The sequence below is a fragment of the Eutrigla gurnardus genome (genome assembly GCF_963514095.1).
Source record: "Eutrigla gurnardus genome assembly, chromosome: 4".
In the NCBI taxonomy this organism is placed as follows: domain Eukaryota; kingdom Metazoa; phylum Chordata; class Actinopteri; order Perciformes; family Triglidae; genus Eutrigla; species Eutrigla gurnardus.
This window is the reverse complement of record NC_139918.1, coordinates 10,193,073-10,212,794: the sequence shown is the minus strand read 5'-3', so window position 1 is coordinate 10,212,794 and position 19,722 is coordinate 10,193,073. Positions and strand designations below refer to the sequence as shown.

Genomic DNA, 19,722 nt, shown 5'->3' with positions numbered 1-19,722 from the left:
ACTCTTGAACATTTCAGCACTCTGGTGGCACCCACACCTAGACAGCATGACAAAACTATACTGCGAAGAATGCGTCGTCTGTGGAAACCACAACCCAAGAAAACCATTCAAAACGCCCATAGGATCCTACCCCGTACCTCTCGCACCATTCCAAGATATTAGTATAGATTATACAGATATGGGACAGGAGAACGTAGTACAGGGAAAGAGGTACATCTTGGTAATGGTAGACAGATTTTCAAGATGGGTAGAAGCAATCCCCACAAATAGAGAAGACGGGAAGACAGTAATAAAGTGGTTGCAAACAGAGCTAATACCCAGATATGGGGTACCGAAACGTATCAGATCAGACAACGGGACACATTTTAATAATCAGATGCTGAGTGAAGTGGAGGCATTCCTGGGGATTGCACACAGTTTTGGTTCGGTCTACCATCCACAGTCCCAGGGACTGGTGGAACGCGCGAATCAAACATTGAAGGCTAAAATAGCCAAGGTATGTGCGGGCAGTAAGATGACATGGTTGGAGGCCCTCCCTTTGGCTCTCATGGCCATGAGAACCTCAAAAGGGGGAGGCACGCACCTGTCGCCCCATGAGTTGTTGACGGGAAGGCCAATGCCTGGCCCGCCACGTGATGGAGGACATATACCTCCTTTAGATGTGTGTCAGATAGAGAAATCCGACTACATGAGAGAACTAATATCTCTTGTCTCAGCCCTCTCAATACAGGTGCAGAAGGCACAGGAGAAGGATCCCGAAGAGCAGGGGACGATAGTCAAAGTAGGAGACTGGGTCAGGGTCAAGGTTCACAAAAGAAAGTGGACAGACCCCAGGTGGACTGGTCCGTACGAAGTGAAGGAGGTTACTTCACACTCGGTCCAGGTCAAGGGAAAAGCAGGAGCTCCCTGGCACCACCTGACACATTGTGCCCCAGCATCACCACCTACTCGCTCACTCCAGGAAGTGAGAACAGATCTGGCCCAAAATGACGACTCCGAGGAGTTTTAGGAGACTCTCCGGAGATCCGTCTGTTGCACCGGAGGAAAGACGGAGGTGGAGATATGCAGACTATCTCCCATGGGGGAAAACGATGTGCACCGTGATCATGGGTGTAACCGGGGTGGCGGTAATACTCCTTCTACTAGGACTCGAACTAATAAACAAAGAGCGAGACAATTCCACCAACATTTACCTAACACGTCCCAAAAGGGAACAAACGAAAACTTTCCAGATCCCCGAAGTCGCGTGCGGTGCTAAAATAGTTTTAAATTATACTGCCGGGGATACCACAATGTTCACATTCGACCTGTGCTCCGTGATAGACTGCGGGGAATCCCAAGCAAGTTGGCGGGGCTACGATGTCTATCTGTGTAATAGTCCACGAATAGTGGAGAGCTGCGAGGCCACTGGGAATGCTTACCAACATGGGTTTGGGTTCTCGGTGGATTCACAGCCATTTTGTCCCGATTGGTATCAAGTAACAAAGTTCACTGGGACTTGGTCCGGTTTTACCAGACACACACACAGCGAGTTTTGGGACCACATTTCGTTCCAAAGAGATTTCAGTCCAACCGGCAATCCGCTCACTCTCTCTATCAATAACATTAAGGCAAGCTCCACGGGAAAAAATCGCATATGGATCGCATTAGGAGTAGACGTCACCGGAAAAGACCAGATACGAGGAATACAAGTAAACATATACCCGCCCAAATACGCCCCCACTAGTAAAGGTAGTGCAACGAATACGACCACAGCTAATTCCACTGCCCTAAAGCCGCCCACTACCAGTCCGATAGTGATGACCCAGGATTACACAGAATTAACTCCTTTAGACGTCGTAAAAATGGCTACAGGCTTCGGAGAAAGTAACATTTGGTTAAGGTGGATTACGGATAATGCTAAGCGCCAGAACATGACGGGATGTGTAGCATGCGCGGCTGCGCGTCCTGCCATGTTCATCGAACCTGCCCCCTTATATCCAGACAAAGACAAAGTAGGTTATGAATGTATGATGAACTTAACCAGAAAAGCCACACCCTCAGGATGCCAATCCCTGGCATCAGTCTTCCCACCCATTGATAATAAAACTAGGGCCGGCTATTTTACCGCCATAAAAGGAAAAGATCCCAGGTATCAGTGTTTCAACTTCGCCAGCAGCAAACCAAAAGTCAATGTAGGAAACATACCCTCAGATTGGTGTAATAGGACAACATCTGGGGATGTGATAGGACCATGGGCCCGAGCGGGACTGTTTTACTATTGTGGAGGGTTGCGTCTCTATTCTCGAGTAGAGGCCGACACCACCATAGGCACCTGCGCCATGGTCAGACTAGGGATGCCCCTTACGTTAATAGGCAGTCGAGTGATAAAAAACCCCTCAGGACCTAACGCCCTCGTCCGGCGAAGAAGAAGACATATACTTGCTAAAAGGGACACAAGCTTGCAAGACCCATTTGGAGGGACCACATACGTGGACGCCATAGGTATCCCTCGAGGCGTGCCAGACGAGTATAAATTGGCCAATCAAGTAGGGGCAGGGTTCGAATCGATCTTTCTCTGGATACTCCCCAATAAAAACGTAGACCGCATTAACTATATCCACTATAATATTTTGCGCCTCGCTAATGCCACTAGGGATGCAGTGGAAGGGCTGGCGGAGCAGCTCGCACCCACATCGATCATCGCTATGCAAAATAGAATGGCGCTAGACATGCTCCTAGCTGAAAAAGGGGGTGTCTGTGCCATGTTTGGAAAACTTTGCTGTACCATAATCCCCAATAACACGGCCCCAGATGGCTCAGTCACTCGAGCATTAGAAAACCTAAGGGCACTCTCCAAAGAAATGCACGAAGCATCAGGGGTCGATGACCCGTTCACCAAATGGATGGAAGTAGTGTTTGGAAAATGGAAAGCGGTAATAATATCTTTAGCAGCCTCAATAGCCATCTTCCTGGCCATACTAGTCACCTGTGGGTGCTGCTGCATTCCATGTCTGAGAACCATGGTTTCCAGGTTAGTGCAAACTGCACTGACTAAAGAAAAAGACCCACCAAAATATATGATGCCCCTACTAGCTAATGAGGAACTTGAGGATGGGAGCCTGGACATGGAAGACGAGGAAGGAAAAGAGTACCTTTAAGCAAAATGTTCACACCTAGTTGGTGTGAAAAGGGGGATTTGTGGAGAAAAATGTAAATACATAAGCTAATCACACATGTTTTAAATTACTACACATAGACTCAGATGTTCAGGCTAGTGGAAAACTATTGTGAGGGTCAGAAACTGTGTCAGGGCATTCCATCTGTACGCCATACGTTGAAAACAGGAAACACAAGAGAGGATCACATTTGGGTCACACACACACATGACAAGCTCATGATATACATCCCGACAACACACAATGAACGGACACATTGTGTAGCCGCACCAGGAAGGAGCACATGACAAGCACATGATATGCATCTCGACAACATACACACACAATACATAGATGACAGCACCCGGAGGGATGGACCGTATGAGCCAGTGTGGGTGGAGATACCCAGCGCTCCAACCAGGCCGCGGCATGCTAAAATTACGCTCCGCCTGCATCTATAGAATGAGCCAATCAGACTCATGCGGAGTCTCTTGAAATACGCTGCGCACTCTGTTGTAAAGCGCCTTTTGAGTAAATTCAACCCTATGTTGAGTTGACTTTTAGGTCCGTGCACGTTTAACTGCCGGAATATGTTTTCCTGATATTTGTGCTAATAAAGCGCTGTTATTGATACAACCCATAGACTCTCCTCCTATATACAAACCATTATTTTTATTATTATTTATTATTTTTTCTCTTAAATGTGCTTCCCAGGTACCAAGGTTGCTGAGAGGGTAGCTTTGATGGTCCAGATTGGCAACTGTCTGCAGGTTGCATAGACATTTCACATGTGACATTGATGTACGAGTGTACTGGATTAAAATCCATAGTTGTATTTGTTGGTAGTATTTCTGTTTTCTTGTACCTTAGGTTGGGATCCTAGTAAGGACCTCCATTTTAAGGGGGGGGGGGGGGGGGGGTGACGACCCCTCCCACTCTGCCTATCTGTTTACCTCTTCTTTGTGTTGCAGGTACAGGGAGTGGTTAGGGGTCGAGTGGGAGGGTCGTGATTATACCTGCCCATGTGGGCTGGCCTCTCCAGAGGGCATATAAATCGGCCCTCTGCATAGCCTCTCTCTCTCTCGCAGCTGGCTCCAGACCCATGATTGTTCCTTCCTTTGTTTGGTTTGTCGCACTATACAGCACACATCTCACCATATTGTCCACACATCCACACCCTGCTGACATGACTGACTCCTTTTCTTACCTACACACCACATTCATTTCTAAATGAGTTCATTTAGTTTTGTCAAATAGAACTACCTTATCTGTGTGTCGCCTCCCTCCTTGTTGCCACCTTAGAGCCAGGTGGTAACAGTAGACAAAGATGGTTCATGTCCTATCTTACAAAGACAAGATGTACAGACAAAGACAAGATGTACAGCACACAGTTGTCATACTGTTCTCTGAAATGTTCTTATGTCATGTGGCACTCATGCTCATCTTACCTACAAACAGGCATTCATTTTAGTCATAGCACATCAGTTGCACTGTTATCACTGTATCTGGCAGGGCGCCTAACCGCTCTGCCGCTCCTGGCGTAGCATGTGGGTGTGCTGTTCATAGTAACAGGAGGGGGGGCGTGTGGCGGTGAGTCCACTGTGACGGGAATCTGAGAAGGTTGCACCTCTGAGTCCAAATGTTCATCATCAAGGTCAGAGCCTCTGAATAAGCTAGGGTGTATCTTCCTCAGATGTCGCCTGTTCCTCCTTTGCATCCTCCCTGCCGGTGTTGGAACAGTGTAGGAGCGTGGTTCATCTCATCGTTGGATGACAACCGCAGGCTCCCAACCGCGTCGTGTCTGCATGTGCACAGTGTCTCCTGGGGTCAACACTGGCAGTGGCTTTGCCCGCTGGTCATAGTGTTGCTTTTGGCAGGACTGCAGGTCCTGTATTTTGCTGTGAACATGCTGTGGGGCTGACTATTTCAGCACAGCACTGGAACATGGGAGTGTGCTCCGCAAAATCCTTACCATCAACATTTGTGCAGGTGAGTCTTTCAGTCCTGTCACCGGCGTGTTCCTCAGTGACAGCAGCACCAGATGTGGGTCGTGCCGGTCTGCGTTGCTTTCTTCAGTGCATGTTTTACAGTCTTTATGGCCCGCTCAGCCATTCCATTAGAAGAGGGGAAACCTGGGCTGGAGTGTGTGAGCTTAAACTCCCATGAGGCTGCAAATGCCTTCATCTCATAGCTGGCGAATGGGACATGATCGCTCACTATCTCCCTAGGAATCCCGTGTCTTGCAAAGACTGATTTCATCTTCTGAATCACTGTGTAAGCTGTCTTGTCAGAGAGGTTGAGGACTTCAGGATATTTTGTCAGGTAATCTACTAACAACAGGTAAGATTGACCATGTAGCTCGAAGATGTCGGCTCCGACTTTCATCCACGGCAATTCTGGCACCTGATGTGGTATGAGTGGCTCAGCCTGGTGTTTGGACTGTAGCTGCTGGCACTGCACACACTTCTCCACCATTGTCTCTGTCTCGTCCCAGGCCAGTATAGGACTCTTCTCGCTTTGGCTTTTGTGCGCTGCACGCCTTGGTGAGCCAGATGCAGCTTCTCCAAAATCACGCTCCTTTAGCTCTTGGGTACTATGATTTTGTCTCCGACCATGACAATGTCATTCTCAGTGCTGATATTGTCCTTCACTTGCCAGTAGCTGTGTAGTTTCCTGTCCAGACTTTTCTTTTTCGTTGGCCAGCCTTTTACATGTTTCTCGCACACAGCTTGTAATATGCTATCTGCTGCCGTTGCCCTTTTGAGTTGGCTGAGTGTCTCCTCACTCAGAGCATCTGTAGCTCCCAAGGCATACACAACTCTCTCGTCACAGGGGTTCTCACTGATATTGTCACCGTTTCTGCTTGCCGTGGCGCGTGAGAGTGTGTCGGCAATGTACATGTGCTTGCCTGGTGTGTATGTTACGTTGAGATCATGCCTCTGTAATTGTAGGAGCATTCCTTGCAGCCGCGCTGGAGCTTTGCTCAGCGGCTTACGCATAATGACCTCCAAAGGCTTATGATCGGACTGCACAGTCACTGGTCTGCCATAGACATACTGGTGGAACCTTTTGGCAGAAAACACAATGGCAAGCAACTCTTTCTCTATTTGTGCGTACCTCTTTTCCGTGTCGGTGAGCGCTCGTGAGGCATAGCACACTGGGCGGCCGTCCTGCAGCAGACAGGCACCCAGTCCATCTTTTGAGGAGTCAGCTTGTAGAGTCAGCGGCTGCTTGTGATCATAATACCTCAACACTGGGGCTTGTGTGAGGGTAGACTTCAATGTCTGTAGTGCTGCACTGTGGTGTGGGCACCACTGCCACGCTATATCCTTCTTCAGCAGCTGTCTGAGAGGAGCCGTAAGTGAGGCTTCGTTTGGTATGTACTGCGCCAGGAATTTTGTCATTCCCAGCAGACGTTGGAGACTTTGCTTGTCTTCTGGGGTTGGCATGTCGACAATCGCTTTGATCTTTGTGTCGTCGGCCTTCTGTCCTGCTGCCGTGATGATGTGTCCCATATACTTTACTGTGTCGACTTTGAACTGAATCTTGTCTTTGTTGAACTTAACGTTCGCAGTCTTCGCTCTCTCCATTACTTTCTGTAGGATTGCATCATGCTCCTGCTCTGATGACGCTGCTATGATCATGTCGTCTGCTATGACGTACACCCCTGGAATGTTGTCAAAGGTCTCACAGTTCTTCTGTTGAAATACTTCACTGGCCGACCTGATCCCAAATGGGAGTCTGAGGAAGCGGAACCGGCCCCACGGCGTGTTGAAGGTGCATAGTTTAGACGACGGCTCATCTAGCTTAATCTGCCAGTATCCATCCTTCTCATCTAAGATGGAGAAGATGGATTTCCCAGCTCGTCTGCTCCGCATGTCTTCGGGAGTAGGAATGGAGTAGTGCTGGCCCTTGACTGCCTCATTGAGGTTGCAAGGGTCCAAGCACACCCTTAGCGCACCATTCTTTTTCCTTGTGGCAACGAGACTGTTCTCCCACTCTGTAGGCTCGTTGACAGGTGCTATCACCTTCCTGTTCTGTAGGTCCTTGAGTGTCTCTCTCAGTGAGTCCATAAGAGAGGGGTACATTTCTGCATGTATGAATCACAGGCGTGACGCTGGGGTCGATGTGTATGTGATGAACTCCAGGAAACTCGCCCAATCCTGTGAAGACGTCTGCATACCTCTGTAGTAGCTCCTCTTTGGTGGCTGGAGGTTTTCCTTGTTGTGGAGCTGCTGCTGTGAGTGCATCCACCCTTTTCACCAGTTGCAGCTCTTCACATGCCTCTCCGCCCAGAATAGGCTTGTCTGCTCAGCTACTCACATGAAAGTTCAGCACAGCTTCGCATTTGGACGTCCTGCATTCTAATGATGCTACGCCTTCTGCTGGTAGGCGTGCTCCACCAAAAGCTATTAGCACAGTCTCTGTAGGCTGCAACTGAATTGGTTTGTACTTGTTCCAGCTGCCTGTGTGTGTTTGCCCTCCTGTTTTGCTTAATGCATCCACTGCGGCGTCGTGGACAACTGGTGATGCTTGCTTGCTTGTATTTGTGTCTTGGCGAGCTCTGCAGATCTACATGTTTCTATGGCTCTGCGCAAAGTGACGCATTATCACGTAACAGTCTCTCTTTCAGACGAGTGTCATTTATGCTAAAGACTAATTCGTCCCTAATCATGTCATCCTCATTTCTGCCAAACTCACAGTCTTTGCTCTTTTGACGCAGCTCTGTGATGAATCTGTCCACCGATATTCCTGATGACATCGTGTGCGACCAAAACTGATGGTGTTCGAAAACTATGTTCTTTTGTGGGCTGCAGTAGTCCCTGAATGCTACCAGCACTTCCTCCATCGTTGGTTCGTCTCCTTCTTGGGGAATGGTAAGCGTATTATACACTTCCAGGGCCTCCTCACCGACAGTATGAAGTAGTATGGCTATTTTAACCTCCTCGTCTTTATCAACCGCACCTGAAGCGACCGTATACAGCTGAAATCGCTGCTCCCATCTGCGCCAGTTTTCAGCGATATTGCCGGTAAGTATCAGTGGTGGCGCTGGCTTGAACTGCTCCATGTTCGCGCACGCTAGCACTTGTAAGCTGCCTGCTAATCTTCAGTAGTTAACTCGTTTTTATACCGTCCTCGACTTACTCCGTAACTCCGTCTTCTGACACCATGTTGTAGCTTTATGTAATGCTGGTTACTGTTGTACTAGTATTACTCGTGGGTTGCCTACTGAAGCATCTAATATGAATACACGGAGGCAAGGATGCAGTACGAGCTGTTCTTTTACTGGCGCTCAAATCACACAACAACACAGACCTACACAGCCGATCCCAGAACCCAGCAGTAGTGACAGTCCAATACAGTTGCTCAATCAAATCCACCACATCCGGCAGGCTGATTGTTCGTCTCGGCCTGTGATTGCAAATTAAATATCACTCCCGTTTCACAGCAGTTGTTTACCATCGCAGCTGGAAATAATTTTCTTTGCAGCGCAGGTTCCATATAGCTGCAAAGAGAGGAAGAAGAATACGACTAATAACATATCATATATGAGCGGCCGGGAACCTGCAAAACAGAGTGGGAGGATATTTTGGTGCAAAGGCGGGAATTTCATTCTGAGCAACGAGGTCTGCAATACGTAATTAATAGAACAATATTCTGCTTCACATGGTTTTCCACTTGAGCCTGCAGAGTAAGTTGTGGCTCTTTGGCTGCTGCTTACCCTATTTCGAAGAATACTATTTGCTGAAGACATGATGTCATATGGAACTGTTCTGTTTTATGATGTTATTCCAAGCTGTAGTGTTGATGTTCTGCAATGGCTAAGTCTAAGTTTCCTTAATGTCAGTGAACCTGTTCAAGTTCGGAGGCTGTGACGCTTGTCAGTTAGTCTGCTGTGATAGGTAGCGTGTGGAGAATGTGTGTGGTGTGATTGGTGGAGAGGAGGGAGAGCAAGGTTGGTAGAGAGATCGGGGCGAGCGTGTGAGGGAGAGAGGCTAGCGGATGAAAGGAGAGTTTGGAGGAGCGCTAACTTTGTTGTTATTTTGGCGTTGGCTACGGCCCACAGTAGCCTGTATTTGTCATGCCGGTGTGGTAATGTCTTGTCTTGGGGTTTTGTCTTGTCATTTCCTGTTTTATTTTGAAAATAACTCCCTTCTCGTTTCAGGTCACTTGCCCTTCCTCATGTGTTCCCTGGTCTGATGTCATCCCTGATCCCTGATTGTTGTCACCTGTTGCTCGTTATCCCTCTGTGTATTTAAGTCTGCGTCTCCCCTTGTCTTGTGCCAGTTCGTTATTCGTCTTCTGTCACGTCACGTTCCATGTCACGTTCCACGTCACGTTCCACGCCACCACAGGTTAAGTTAAGTTTTTTTTTTTTGTAGTTTTGCTTGTAGCCTGTTTTTCCTCCGGTTGGAGCAGTTTTTGTTTGTTCATTGTTATTTTAGAAATAAAGCCTTTTTCCTGCCACTGCCCTGCATCTGAGTCCTCCCTCCATGCCCAAGGTCTGACAGAACGAACTGGCCAGTAAGGACTCAGCAGGGCAGCAGCAGAAGCCAGCATGGACCCAGCCATCTTCCGGATGGAGTTTACGGAGGTTATGGACAGCCTCCAGTACCTCCAAATCTGCTTCGACTGTGCAGAAACCAAGGGGGAGAGGAAGACTTTCCGGAAGGAGGCGGGGGAACTGGTTTCCTCCAGGCCGTGGCTCAGGGGCTCTCTGCCTGACTGGGTTACACACCTGGTTTCCGCCCCTGAACCCCGGCCATCCACAGCCAAGCATCTAGCCCAGGCCTTAGCCATAGCCAGGCATCCAGTCCAGGCCTCAGCCACAGCCAAGCATCCAGTCCAGGCCTCAGCCACAGCCAAGCATCCAGTCCAGGCCTCAGCCACAGCCAAGCATCCAGTCCAGGCCACAGCCAAGCATCCAGTCCAGGCCACAGCCAAGCATCCAGTCCAGGCCACAGCCAAGCCACCAGCCCACGCCTCGGTCACAGCCAAGCCACCAGCCCACGCCTCAGTCACAGCCATGCCACCAGACTATGTTGTAGCCACCGCACAGCTTCCCGGCTCCGGCCCCGACCCGTTTTGGGGTACTCGCCTGGCCCGGGGAGGGCCAAGGAGCGTCCAGCTGGCTAACCGGCAGTTGGCTCGTCGGTTGCCGGCCTCGAGGAGGGGCGGCACGAGGAAGCGAGCCTCCCCGATTCTGCGCTCATCGGTTCTGACGGGGGTTCGTCCGTCACCAGTTCCAGCGGAGGCCCGCCCGTCCAAGCCAACGGTCCAGGCCTTAGCCACAGCCAAGCATCCAGCCCAGGCCTCAGCCACAGCCAAGCATCCAGTCCAGGCCTCAGCCACAGCCAAGCATCCAGTCCAGGCCTCAGCCACAGCCAAGCATTCAGTCCAGGCCTCAACCACAGCCAAGCATCCAGTCCAGGCCTCAGCCACAGCCATGCATCCAGTCCAGGCCTCAGCCACAGCCAAGCATCCAGTCCAGGCCTCAGCCACAGCCGAGCATCCAGTCCAGGCCTCAGCCACAGCCGAGCATCCAGTCCAGGCCTCAGTCACAGCCAAGCATCCAGTCCAGGCCACAGCCACAGCCAAGCATCCAGCCCAGGCCTTAGCCACAGCCAAGCATCCAGCCCAGGCCTTAGCCACAGCCCAGCATCCAGCCCAGGCCTTAGCCACAGCCAAGCATCCAGCCCAGGCCTTAGCCACAGCCAAGCATCCAGCCCAGGCCTTAGCCACAGCCAAGCATCCAGCCCAGGCCTCGGTCACAGCCCTTGTCTCGGCCTGTGGTCTTCAGTCGGCGGTCCGGTCGACACCTGCCAGTGGTCTTCAGTCGGCGGTCCGGTCGACACCTGCCAGTGGTCTTCAGTCGGCGGTCCGGTCGACACCTGCCAGTGGTCTTCAGTCGGCGGTCCGGTCAACACCTGCCATTGGCCTTCAGTCGGCGGTCCGGTCGATACCTGCCAGTGGTCTTCAGTCGGCGATCCGGTCGACACTCTCCAGTGGTCTTCAGTCGGCGGCCCGTCCGTCACCAGTCCCGGCGGAGGATCGTCCGGCACCAGCCCAGACAGGGGACCGTCCCACACCTGCTCCTCGCAGCCTATTGGGGGTTCGCCTGTCACCAGTTCCTGTTCCGACGGGGGACCGTCCCGCGCCTGCTCCACGCAGCCTTCGGGAGGTCCGCTCGTCACCAGTTCCTGTTCCGACGGGGGGCCGCCCCACGCCTGCTCCACGCAGCCTTCGGGAGGTCCGCTCGTCACCCGTTCCTGTCCAGACGGGGGGCCGTCCGACGCCTGCTCCACGCAGCCTTCGGGAGGTCCGCTCGTCACCCGTTCCTGTCCAGACGGGGGGCCGTCCTACGCCTGCTCCACGCAGTCTTCGGGAGGTCCGCTCGTCACCCGTTCCTGTTCTGACGGGGGGCCGTCCAACGCCTGCTCCACGCAGCCTTCGGGAGGTCCGCTCGTCACCCGTTCCTGTCCAGACGGGGGTCCGTCCGACGCCTGCTCCACGCAGCCTTCGGGAGGTCCGCTCGTCACCCGTTCCTGTCCAGACGGGTGGTCGTCCTATGCCTGCTCCACGTCGTCTTCCTGAGCGGCCACGTCAGCTAGGTCGTCCTCAGGCCCGGCCTCCTGAGCGGTCCCGCCCGCTAGGTCGCCTCATGCCCGGCCTCCTGAGCGGTCCCGCCCGCTAGGTCGCCCTCATGCCCGGCCTCCTGAGCGGTCCCGCCCGCTAGGTCGCCCTCATGCCCGGCCTCCTGAGCGGTCCCGCCCGCTAGGTCGCCCTCATGCCCGGCCTCCTGAGCGGTCCCGCCCGCTAGGTCGCCCTCATGCCCGGCCTCCTGAGCGGTCCCGCCCGCTAGGTCGCCCTCATGCCCGGCCTCCTGAGCGGTCCCGCCCGCTAGTACCTTTTCGTGATGTTTCGTGATGTTTTCGTGATGTTTTTCACTGAAAGAAAAAAAAGTTCATCTGTCATTGTAAAGAGAATGCATTAACTGGTATGTGCAATATATGAAAGGAGAGTACATAATGTTGTATGTATACTTAACATCTTTTGTTCTATTTTTTCTTTCTCTCTTTCTATTTCTGCTCTATCATTTTATGAGAGCACAGTAACATTACACAAAATCCCCTCTGGAATCATTTAAGTCTTTTGATTTTGTTTGTGAACTGGCTATCTCTTGGGGACCACAAAAAGTCTTACAGATAATGACATACTGTCAAAAATAATTCACTTTTTTGGTAAAATACAGTCTGTTCTATCTTTTTATTAATTATTATTAGTTCGTGGTTTATATTTAATGTTTTTTTATGCAAGCCGTTAAAAAACACAGTTAAAACAGTTAAAACAGTCAATTTCACTCATTACTGATATATAAAACAATCTTACCTCGAACACGACTGGTTTCTGGTTTGGGGCTTCCACTCAACTTTGGGGATCTCTTCTTCAGCTTTTTCTTCTTCTTGGAGTCATCTTCCAAGGACGAATCAGACAATGGCGAGTCAATGGCTAAGGTGGAAGCAACTTCAGATTCTTCATCAGAAATGAAAAGTCTTTTCACCTGACTTTGAATCTCGGAAGACTCTGCTGCAATAAATCAAACACACACACACACACACACACACACACACACACACACACACACACACACACACACACAGTTCTAAAACATTAATTCATATTTTTTCTTCTTCTTGTGTTTCTAGTTATAACAAACATTGTAGAACAATCCAAGATGGTGGATGTCAAAATTCAAATGTGTGAAAATTCATGTAATAACCCAGGAGCAACACAACCTGGCATATAATTGATCACCTGAACTAGATGATGGCTCCACCGATCTGTTCCCAGGTCTGACTAGTTCCGTCATTAATTCAGCCTTGCTGGTCAGTTCACGCTGAAGGTAGTCTTTATCTGACTTCAGCATTTCTATTGTTTCTTCTCTGAGTTTCCCGCACTCTCTCTCCCTCTAGCTGAAGTTTGATCATTGCCAGCTCATGCTTGATTGTAGGAGCTGCACACAACACATTAGCAAAGATCACAAAAAAGAAAACAAAAAATTATTTTTGTAAATATTAAATTACTTTAGCTAAAAGCTATGACAGGGATCCTATGCCAAGTTTGAAACACAATCTATAACCTTTATTAGGCCTATGCTGGAAATGACTCAACCAGGCATCATCTAATTTCAAATTTACGAATGTATTAAATATGACTACAAAGTTTAAGCTCTAACTTACACGCTTGAATATTATGAACAAAGCCCACATTTAATGATGCATTTTGGACAATCTACAGAAAAAGAAGCAACCTAAAATGGCAATACCCATTTTCCCTTCCTCCACAGCAGGAGTGGAAGCCCTGTTGTCTTTTGGTGGCGGAGGATTCACAGCTCCCCTTTTTGTGTACATGGCTATTCATAAAACATAATCAACCGAGGGTTAGCGTTTGAAGCATCACGCCTGGTTTACGCCTGGTTCACACTGGACGCGGAAGCGCCGCGAATAGACGCGTAGCGGAGCCCGCTTCCATTCGGCGCCCCTGTTAAACTATGGTGTCGTTCCCACTGGACGCGGAGCGCCGCGAATACGCGTGGCCCTCCCGCGCCGTGAAGCGATCGTTTCGGCGTCTGGTCTATTTTTTGCGCGTGCCGCGCGAGTGAACGCGTCAATTCTGGCAGGAAATCACACAGAGAAACACGAAACAATCCGGTCAATTTTCAAAATAAAAGCAATTTTCAAAATAAAATACCGCGATTGACAAACGCGATCATATTTGTGTATCTCAACTCGCACTGGGAAACAGGAAGAGACAATACATTTAATAAATGTGAAGAGTAGATAAAAAAAATGTGTATTTCAACGGTATATCTGCACAACTACTGTCTACTACCATACACACTCTCTGTCTGTGTGTGTGTGTCCCTCTCTCTCTCTCTCTCTCTCTCTCTCTCTCTCTCTCTCTCTCTCTCGCTCTCTTTGAACGGATAAATACAAGAAGTGTACAAACTTCTTGGTTACAGAAACATGGTGTATTAATTGTACGGGGTTTAATGGAAAAAATTAGCTCTGAATGAACAACAGCTGAGCAGAAGCGCTTGTCGACTGCCGCGGAGAAATACGCGTCTGGTCTGAACGAGGGTGCGCGGATCGCTCGCGATTTTCGGCGGCGCGCCACGCCGCTTCCGCGTCCAGTGTGAACCAGGCGTTGTGCTTTGGCTATTGTTAGTTTGACTTTGATTCAAACTTTACAGCAAAACGCTCCCACATTGACACTATGCACTAAAGTTTGCTTTTTCAACATGTTGGCTGGATTAGCTTGAATAGGTTACCCATGTGGCCTGAATGATCAGTAAAACCAGCTGGTAGGCTACAATCTTACAATCCTTAAACACATTGAAATGGTGCTTAAAACAATAAAACCGGTCAAGTCTGGCTAAGGAGATCCTGTCCTCTCTCTCAGTTGGGACCACGTGTACTGTCTGCAGTCTGCGTGCATCCTTCTCCACACATCCACAAGGCCATGAGAGTGGACCAGCTGCATCAGAGCGCGTGGGAGACTGGATGAGGCTCTGCATGATTACGGTCTAAAAACTCGTACTCTGTGCAATTAAAATCCCCACCCAAGAATAAAAAATCGTCCGGGCCGCAGCAGTTCAGTCTAGTACTGACTTTTTCTAGAAAGCTCTTCCTCTCTGTACCGTTGGTTGGAGCATAAATATTGATAAAAACCAGAGTATGATGCTCAAACTGTGCCTTGGCTAAAAGACACCTCCCCTTTACTACGTGCTCGACCTCCAGTGAAGAAGGAGTGAATGTTCTGGAGAACAGGAAGCCCACTCCCCCACTGAGTGTGGTGTTGTGGCTTAAAGCTACCTGCCCTTCCCACTCTTTGTTCCAGTCCACCTCGTTGCTTTCATCACTGTGAACCTCCTGTAAAAACAGTACATCAATACGTTTCATTCGTGCTGTGTCAAAAACCAGTGCCCTTTTCTTTGCCTCTCTTGCCCCGTTTACGTTCAACGTCCCCACTCTAAAATAATTCATTATGAGGGAGATGTTAAAAACACAAACAGTTAAGGATAAAAATAAAACCAGCAGCTTCATCATCATTAAAACCTCAGTTGTTTTCTCACTTTGATCATCTGTTTTCTCAGTCTGAATATCTCCTGATCAGTGAGCTCTGATGTTGCTTTGTTTTTAATGATTTGTTTAGCTGAGTTGTAAAAGTTGAGCAGATCTGGAAAATGCTGCTCCAGATCAAGGCCCTTCACCCCTTTGGTTCGCTGCAGGAACAGCTTAAACATTTTTTCAGGGTACAGTTTTTTTTCCTGACTGTCAGTTAATTGGATGTGAGACATTTCACTGCAGTAACTGAACTCCTCCGTTTTATTGTTCAATATCATAAAGAGCTGTCTGCGATGAGACACGACGTGTCTCAGTAGAGGCGACTTACACCCCGACAGCATTTTTTTAATCGGGGAGATGACTCTTCCGTGGCGAGACAACTCTTTGATCAGGAACTCATCACTAATAAACGGAGGTACGTTAGACAGGGTGATCCGAGTCGCCGGCTGCGTCAGCGGCAGCAGCGGCTCAAACAGCCCGTTCACGGTAATCCCCGTCTCCACCAGCGTGTTCACCTGCTCCACCTTCTCCAAAAATAGAACCACTGCCTTATTCACACGGGCGGCAGATTTTACTGAACTGTGCCCGACGATCTCCCCCACAGCCAGCGCCACCTCCTCCACGCTGCACGGAGACCCGGCACCAGTCTTGATGCCGTGCCTCCGCGACAGCTTGGAGAAGCCACCAGCCACCATACTGGCGTCTGCGTGGCCCTCCAACCAGACCAAGGCTGGGCTGGAAAAACCCACAAAACTACTGTGAATTGAAATAAAACTCACCATAACACAAAACCAAGTAACTAATGCACCCACAACCAAAATGCCATTAAAGCCCAAAGGACAAAAAAACGAAAAAAATTCACTCTCAGCTCTTCCTCTCACACACCTTCCACACGAAGAAGAAGAAGCGACGTGGCAGTTGTGAAAACATTCACTTTTTTATATAAAAATAAATGAAGTTAAAAAATTCCCTTTGATAGAAAAGGAAAAAACACTTGAATACTTTGTCTGAGTTAATAGTCCGTTAGTTCAGGGAGTATTTACCCCATAAACATATAAAATAAAATAAAAAGAATCACCGATCAGGTGTTTTATAAAAGAGTCTTTCAATTGTCCTTTCAAAATAAAAATAAATGGCTGGCCAGCAAAAAAAAATAGAGAGCTCTCTTTTTATTTATGTTGATGTATGTATGTGTAATGTGTTTGCCTGAAGAATGGTCAAGGGGATGACGACTGTCGCTAATGGAAACACCACAGAAATAAGAGGCTATATCGGAGAAGCATGGAAGCAACGTGTTTGGCCAACAGTCTCACTCCCAGAACGTCAAATAGCGACTGACGGCAAGGGCCCGTACGAACGAGAGAGAAGGTGGTGAGCTAATCTTTTGAATCATCAAATTCCTCCCGACCTTATGTCCTGCCTGCGTTTACTTGTTTCCTGTTTCACTGGGAAATAAGATTGTCTGTGTGCCAGTCAATCAAGTATCTGAATGAACAAGGAGACAGGTGAATGATGATTCGTGGTGGAACGTGTATATATATACTGTATAGTATATATTAAACATTTTTGTGAAATATTAATGTGGCAACACGGGGGTTGTTCCTATTGTTACGTATGAGATCTGTTGCCAACAACGCCACCTTGGGTTAGGGCCCAAGGACCCATACTAAGGATCACTAGCCCACTAAAGGACACAGGTTCGTTTGCTCAGGGAGGGCAGGAGACGGAGTTCAATGATTAAACAAAGGTTTTATTGATTGTAATAATTATTTAAAATCACAAGGTTTGGCTCATAACCAAAAAGAAGCCCAACTGAGAAGGGGGTTGCAGGCTGAGGCTTACCGACTGGAAGAGGGGTCAACAGGGGGAAGGTGTAATCCAGAACAAAAAGAAGAGCACCCCACTCACACAGCAAAAACGTGATGTGCACACCAAGAAAATATTAAACGAGGATCACACGCACAAGGGGATCACCATCACCCAAGGGGACCACCACCACCACCGTCGGCCTTCAGCTCTAGGGGGAAGAAAGGATAACACGATTAAAAGGGCTCAAAGTAAAAGAAAAACAAACAAACAAACAAACAAACTGATCAACCAACAAATGAGAAAGTATTAATTTCAATTAATAAATCAACTAAACAAAAGAAAAAGGAAATTAAAGAGTCTCTGGCCAGAGATACCAACTCAATTAATCAATTGAAACAAATAAATCCCTGATGAAACTAAATTACCATAAATTCCCCCAAATAAACCAATTAATTACCCAAACAAAACAATAAGCAACCAAACTACTAAGAAATTACCAAAAGAAATTATACCATTATTCAAATGATAAACAAAACAATTAAACCGAACCTTGGTTACACACACACACACACGCAGTCCAAATAGGGGGCTGAGAGTCCTGGCAAAGCTCGTAGCGTCCCACACGAGCAACAGCCAGGACCCCGAACCAAACCAGCGAAGCCGCAGCGGGCTAGCAGCGAAGCAGCGGTGGCAACGTAGCAGCAGCGGGCTGGCAGCGAAGCAGCGGTGGCAACGTAGCCGCAGCGGGCTGGCAGCGAAGCAGCGGTGGCAACGTAGCAGCAGCGGGCTGGCAGCGAAGCAGCGGTGGCAACGTAGCCGCAGCGGGCTGGCAGCGAAGCGGCGGTGGCAACGTAGCCGTGGCACCTTACGTCGCGCTAGCGTCCAAAAACCCCAGTTCAGTCCAGTCACTTAGCGTCCCTTCTAAAGAGGGAGAGGAGTGAAAAGGGTCGGCGTGGCAGGGGAGACGGCCACCACGCAACATGCGACCAGCAGACTATGCTCCGGTCAGCAGCAGTCAACAGCCCCAGTATATCGCCCCAATTGCGATAGAAACGCCGGATCTATAAAAGAGTTATGGTTAAACGAAACGCACATGAATATACATCAACAGCACGCTAAGGTGCGCCTACCTGTACTCCGATGTGAGCGACGAATACAACAACCCCAGTATATCGCCCCAATTGCGATAGAAACGCCGGATCTATAAAAGAGTTATGGTTAAACGAAACGCACATGACTATACATCAACAGCACGCTAAGGTACGCCTACCTGTACTCCGATGTGAGCGACGAATACAACGACCTGGAAGTGGGCGGGCCGAAGAGGCAGGAAGCGAGAGGTCAGGCGGAAGAACACAGCCTACCTTTATCCCCTCAGTTCGAGCAACTATTGGCTAATAAGCCAGAGAGGGCGTGGTGCAGCAGACCCCGGGGTTCAATATGGCAGTGGTGCCTCATACCACTACAATCCACCCTCCCCATTTTCATCGTCGACCCGACGATGCTCCTTAAATAAGGATCCCAACTCTAAGACCACGGTCTAAAGAAAGCAGAGACAGCATTTGACTGAACGGCTGAAGGCCCAGCCTGAACAACCTCATTGGTGGGCCTAGGTAAGCGATGGAGGTTTGAGTGTTGGCCAGCTGTGGATCGGGCTGTCCGTCGCCTGACGGCTTCCTCATTCCCTGGAGGAAAGACTGCTTGGGGAGCGGTGCTGACTGAAGGTGGCTGTACCGTCGACAGGGCAGGAAGTGCTAAGGGCAATGGTGCCGTATGCAGCACAGCAGTGTCGCTACTCCCAGAAAAGGGAGCAGCCAAAGGGGCTGAAAGAGCAGAAGGCAACCGAACTGTCGAGGCAACAGGTGTCACCGAAGCAGGGGCCAGTTGGACTCTTCCAGCAAGGTGACCACTTGGTGGGGGAACAGTATCCCTTACCACAGCCATCAAGTCCTCGTCATCAGATGAGCTCTCAGATGCTGCAGGCCGGTCAAGTGAGATGGAAAGAGGAGCAGAGGTGTCGCCTGTAGCAACCGTCTCAACTATGACCTTTAGCAGTGTTCGATGTACCCGTTTGACCTTGGCCAGGTCGACCTCTGGTGCAACTGTATACACCGCACCATTGCCGTGGGGAGCTTTAATCACCCGATGCACCACATGATTCCACTTATCCTGGATCTTATGACGACCCGTCCAACCAAACTCCTTTAACAACACTGACTGGCCCACCACAAGCGGCTCTGACCGGACAAACTGATCATGGTTTTCCTTCCGACGTTGGGCTGCCTCCTTCAGCCTGTCCCGGACGCCTTCAAAAGCCAAGTGTAGCCGGGTCTGATGCTCCCGAGCCCAGTCGTTTACTGTCCCCCCAACAGGATCCTGCACTCTCCCCAGCAAGAAGTCAACGGGGAGCCTTGCCTCTCGTCCAAACATGAGGAAAAACGGCGATTCCCCGGTGGAATGGTGCGGAGTGGAGTTGTAAGCGTGCAGTACCTGAGGTAGACAAGAGTGCCATTCACGCTTTCGAGAAGTAGGCAGAGTGCGCAGCAAGTCATGAAGAGTGCGATTGAAACGCTCACACTGACCGTTACCTGCAGGATGGTACGGTGTGGTGCGAGATTTTTCAATGTTGTAAAAACTGCACAACTGTT

The 19,722-nt window shown here is 49.5% G+C and overlaps 1 protein-coding gene and 1 long non-coding RNA gene across 2 annotated transcripts in view; both read right to left on the bottom strand.

Moving 5' to 3' along the window:
• LOC311012983 (WD repeat-containing protein 37) overlaps positions 1 to 19,722 on the bottom strand; it is a 265,141-nt gene that overhangs the window by 7,473 nt on the left and 237,946 nt on the right. The gene's annotated exons all lie outside the window — the stretch shown is intronic.
• On the bottom strand, positions 16,891 to 18,531 carry LOC311013059. Its single transcript, XR_014597102.1, has 3 exons — positions 18,205 to 18,531; positions 17,944 to 18,135; positions 16,891 to 17,282 (listed from the first exon to the last, which is right to left on the bottom strand). It is a non-coding gene; the product is annotated as an uncharacterized lncRNA (long non-coding RNA).